Source organism: Erinaceus europaeus, chromosome 3 (genome assembly GCF_950295315.1).
Source record: "Erinaceus europaeus chromosome 3, mEriEur2.1, whole genome shotgun sequence".
NCBI classification, from domain to species: Eukaryota; Metazoa; Chordata; class Mammalia; order Eulipotyphla; family Erinaceidae; genus Erinaceus; species Erinaceus europaeus.
The window spans coordinates 167,511,541-167,516,589 of record NC_080164.1 but is presented as its reverse complement, the minus strand read 5'-3'; the positions used below and the strand labels follow the sequence as shown (position 1 = coordinate 167,516,589).

Here is a 5,049-nt window from a genome sequence, read left to right as displayed (position 1 = left end):
GGGGGTTTCACCATCCGGAGGTGAGCTTCACTTTTAGGAATTGCAGGTTGAGATCTCTGCACAAATCTCTGCATACTCCAGCTTGTCTGCCTTCAGACCGGACCAGCGGCTGGAGATCTCGTGTGCCCAGTTTCAGCAGGGAGCCCGGGGGTCCAGGAGACCCGGGATGGTTCCAGAATTCATAGAAAGAGGGCAGGCAGGCCAGTTTTGCAGAAGGCGTGGGCCTAGGTGCCCAGGGGTGGCGGCCATGATAGGCCACCGCGGCCCTGCCCCATGGCCCTGCCATGTCTGCTGCCCTGCTCGCAGTGGCCGAGCAGTGTGGAGGGATCACACGTCCAGTGCCCTGCGCCACGCGGTGGAGAGCCGGCTCCTGTGGGCTGGCCTCGGGCTCTTGCATGTTGGCATTGGGCTCCAGAGTGTTGTCATTGGGCTCCAGCATGTTGGCGTCAGCCTCCTGTGGGCTGCGGGGCTCTTGGGGCTCTTGTGTGCTGGCGTCGGCCTCTTGCAGGCTGTGGGGCTGCGGGCGCGGTGCGCGGGGTTGTCTGGGTGCAGCCGGCTGGCTGGCTGTTTAACCAGGTAGAAACAGCAGCTCCACGCTTCGCCTCCCGCCCGCTGGCTAGTCCTGCTGGCTGTTCTGAGTTCGCCCGAGCGAGTGGAAACCACAGAGTGGTCCAGAGATAAATGTTCCAGAAACAGCAAAACAGTCTCGTGAAGAAAGAGCAGAGGCCTTTGGAGATCTCTTCACAAGCAGAAGAGAAGGCCATCGAGCATAGGTAGCCAAATTGTCTTTACTTATCTGAGAGATGCGCAGGTCAGCCCCACATTGGGCGCCATTTGTTGTTAAATTTCGGAGGCTCTTGCCGGCCGAGTAGCTTCACGGCGGGTAACAGAGATGCGGAGACAGCGGCTGGGCAGGGAAGCTGTATTTCTTTATTCAGGAACAACGATTCACAAACTAAGACAAACTAATCACCAAACAGAACTCTGCTGTCTCTTTGCGGCGGCGCAAGCACTCTTTCTTTTACTCTCGAACTCAGGAACCCAGGAACTCTGTCACTCTCGAACTCAGGAACTCAGGAACTCTCGGACTCAGGAACCCTCTCTCGGGGTCCCTTGGGGCGGGGCCAAGCAGGCCTGCGAAATTAACAGGACTCATCCAATTCTCTTGGAGGGGAGAGGGCTAGAACAAACCGATGTAAAGCATACGACATCCCTCTGTAGGGGGATGTGGGAAAAACACTTCAGCACCTAGCTTAGCCACCCTCAGCACCCACACTGGTCAACATCAGCACCCACAAGCTGGCAAACTCTCTCAATCTCCCTGATGAAGATTGTTTACCCTCCTGGAGTTACACAACCACCGAGCAGGCAGCTGGGAGAAGTTTCTTTAGCCTCCCGCTTGATATCAGAACAATGAAGGGAATGCGAGGGCTGTAGGTAAAGTGGGGGTGCCAGATAAGCTACTGGTTTCCTGTGCTCGAACCCTAAGTCCTTTGCCTCAGAGTCTGTTTGCACCGTGAGGTGGAGCATACCCGGAGCCATGACTCTGGTGTTGACTATGAGTGTGTCAAGGCCTGTCTGGTGCCCAGAGGTTCTGACCTGGGTGACTCAAGATGAACCCTGGGAAATGTCTGTGGAGCAAACACTGCATAGGGCCGGCCTGTCTTGTTGGTGATTCTCAGCTGTAGGCGAGAAATGTGGGCACTGGAGGGGGTGGGGGTGGGATGGGGATGACTGAGTGAGATTGGGGAAGAGTTGTGAACCAGCTCCTACATCCATCACTCTCATATGAGTCACAGACAAATAAAACACACCAACTCTTTAAAAACTCATTTGTTTTTCATCATATTTTCCTTTCTTTGATTTGATAGGAAAGGGAAATTGAGAGAGGAGAGGGGAGATTGAGAGGGAAAGAGAGACACCTGCAACATTGCTTAACCACTTGTGAAGCTTCCTCCTCAATGGTGAGGAACCAGAAGTTTGAACCCAGGTCCTTGCATGTGGCATTGCACGTGGCAATGAACGTGTTCAACCGACTATGCTGCTGCCTGGCCCCAGGCATACGTTTTCCTAAAGCCATGTAACTGAGTGCTGAATAATCATTTAAAATATTGCTACATAGCTGGAGTCTTTGTTGAAGGAAGCTGCCGGTGTGATTCTACTGAAATAAGAAAAAGCAAATTGGGAAACAGAAAGTGTCTCATTAAGTCGAGTGACACAGAGATGTCTACATGGGTGTACACACAAGGACGGATGTCGACAACCACCTTGTCAAATGTCAGGATGTTCAAAGGCATTGTTTCTGGTTGATGAGTTAGACAGTCTTCAGAAAGATCTGTCAGTATAGCAGTTGTCTACCATATTACATGAGCATGGTGCAAATATTTTTCCTCTTTAAATTTTGTATTTATTTTATTTATCTTGATAGGAAAGAGAAATGGGGGGAGGTAGAGAGGAAGGGGGTACTGCAGCACTGCTTCACCATTTGTGAAGGTTTCCCCCTGCAGGTGGGAACTGGGCGCTTGGACCTGGGACCTTGCACATGGTCACGTGTGTGCTCAACTTGATGCATCAGTGCCCAGCCCAGTGCAAACATTATCTTTGTAAATTGAGTGAGTGCATGAATGAATGAATGTGTGTGTGAATATAAATGGGATGGAGGAAGTAAAACAGCACCATAGGCCAATCTGGCAGCTAACTACTTGGAAACAAAATAAAAGTAGCCTTCTTAGAAGGCCCCTCTAATTCCACCCTGAGGATGTGCATCCCTGGAGAGGAAGGACTGGGACTGGCAAATGGAGTGCATCCGGTCACGTGTGTGTGTGTGTGTGTGTGTGTGTGTGTGTGTGTGTGTGTGTGTGTGTTGCCTTCCTGCTGTGTCCTGAGGCCAAAGAGGCAGAGGCAAAGGCTGTGAAGTTAATCCAGGTCTGATGTCAGGCTAGGCCTTGGCAGAGCAGCCATCTTGACTCTGAGCAGCCATCTTGGCTCTGAGTATTTATTTATTTTTTACCTCATGATACGGACTTGCATTCAATCATTCTACTTCCCTATGTTTAAAAAATAGTGTCTTGGGGCCAGGCGGTGGCGCACCTGGTTAAGCACAAACATTACAGTGCACAAGGTCCCAGGTTCAAGCCCCTGGTCTCCACATGTAGGGGAAAAGCTTCACAAGTGGTGAAGTAGGGCTGCAGGTGTCTCTCTGTCTTCCTCTCCCTCTCTATTTCTCCCACACCTCTCAATTTCTTTCCATCTCTATCCAATAATAAATAAATAAAAATCATTTTTAAAAAATAGCATCTTAATAAACAACTGTAGTGCTCACCATCCCACATGCTGTGAACAAGGTCAAGACTCCATTTTTCCTATTCCTTATATTATAGTCTGTTACAAAAAAAGGCAACTATCATAAGCAAAGCACTAGTCACAGCAATTCATTAAGCTTGACAATTAGTCTAGCTATTCACATTTTATTAGTAAGCACATCAGAGAAGAGATGAAAGGTCTAGGAAAAAAGAGACAAAGCAGCATGGTCTAAAATTCACCAAGGAAGGGTTGTGCTTAGCCAGAGGAACATTGAAGATCTCTTTATGTAGGCACTGGCTGTGGGACCGTTTTATTTGAAGGAAGCTCTTGATTTTTCTGTTCTTCAGGGATTGAGCTGGATGCCAGTTATCCACCATCAGTTTTTCAGGTTCATTGGTGAACTGGAGTTAAGGCTACAGAATTTCAGCATCTGCTCATTGTAACGCTGACAGGTTCCTTTAGCATGATCCAGGTCACACATTCCAGGAGAGGAGGGGTAGTCAGTAAGCCTGGTTAAGTCCAGTAGTCCAGACTCTCAGGAAGAAGGCCACGAGGGTCTAAGTCAGAGAGTCAGCACTCTTACCCTTTGTTTTAATGGTATCCAGTACATCAGTGACTTTTTGTAGACCTGGCTTAGCATTGCCAACCATCAAAAAAAAAAAAAAAAAATACCCCAAACAGCCAGTTCATCAGGTTGCTGCACAGCATTTCCAAATTCTCCATATCTGGTGTTCCAGTGACCCAAGTGAAACTCTTATGCATGTTTCTTTTTGTCCACAGTATGCTCAGAACTTTGGTCATCAGAGGAACCCCAGTGAAAGTGAAACTGGATCAGCCTATAAGAGGTCCTCCCATTCAGCACCGCTTTGTCCTGAGAGTCGTCAAACTCCACGTTGAAGGAGTGACCGTAGTTCAGGATCTGGTGGGAAAGGGCTTGCTCATAGTTAACATTCAGAGGCTTCAGCTCAGGGTCATGAATGGCTGCCTTGGTGTCGATGTCAACAGGGGACTGGCGCTCTCCGTGGGCGATGGGAAGTCCTTGTGCCAGTGTGCAGGTCCGTTGTCCAGGTCATATCCCGCTGGTCCGGGCAGGGCAGAAGTTGGTGCCTGTCTAGAGGCTGCACCATGTCTCTGAGTATTTATTTATCTTCCCAGGTGCCACTGAGCTGGCTGACTGCCAAAGCCCTGCTGAAGAAGTTCAAGCTTCTCCAGCGACTCATGGCACGTACTGTCAGGATGATTCATCATCACTTGAGTCCTCTGCACAGGACCCCTGCCTGCCTCCCCACAAAGATACCCTTCCAGGCCCGACTCATGTCTAATAAACCGACACCCAAATTGATCTCCCAGCTGGTCTTCAGTCACAGTGCTAATGCCTACCTCTCAGCCAAGCTATTTGGACTTGCTGTAAATTGAGGTGATTTTTCATTAGGGGTTCGTCATTGGTTCCAGAAACAGTTCTCATTGACCAAAAGCTCTTACATCTTTTTAAGTCTCTATTTTGTTAAGAGCCCCTTCAGGCTTACAGTCAAAAGGAAACAAAGGGATGGTGATTTCCCAAAGTCTCCAGCACCTGAGTGGGACATTGATTACCAAGGATGGGTCTGATTGGCACATTACAGTCACTCACAGTCCATCATTGGTGTAAAGGTTGTCACTTGGCGGGGTATAGTCAGTGGTTGGACCATTCTGTTGTCTGGAGCAATTCCACTGCCCGGAAAATCCCCTGGATCTGCCTATTCAGCC

General features: G+C 49.2%; 1 pseudogene; it reads right to left on the bottom strand.

The window, feature by feature from the left end:
- Nucleotides 1-3,358: 3,358 nt before the first annotated feature.
- On the bottom strand, nucleotides 3,359-4,443 carry LOC103124398 (carbonic anhydrase 2-like; annotated as a pseudogene).
- Between the last annotated feature and the right edge of the window lie 606 nt (nucleotides 4,444-5,049).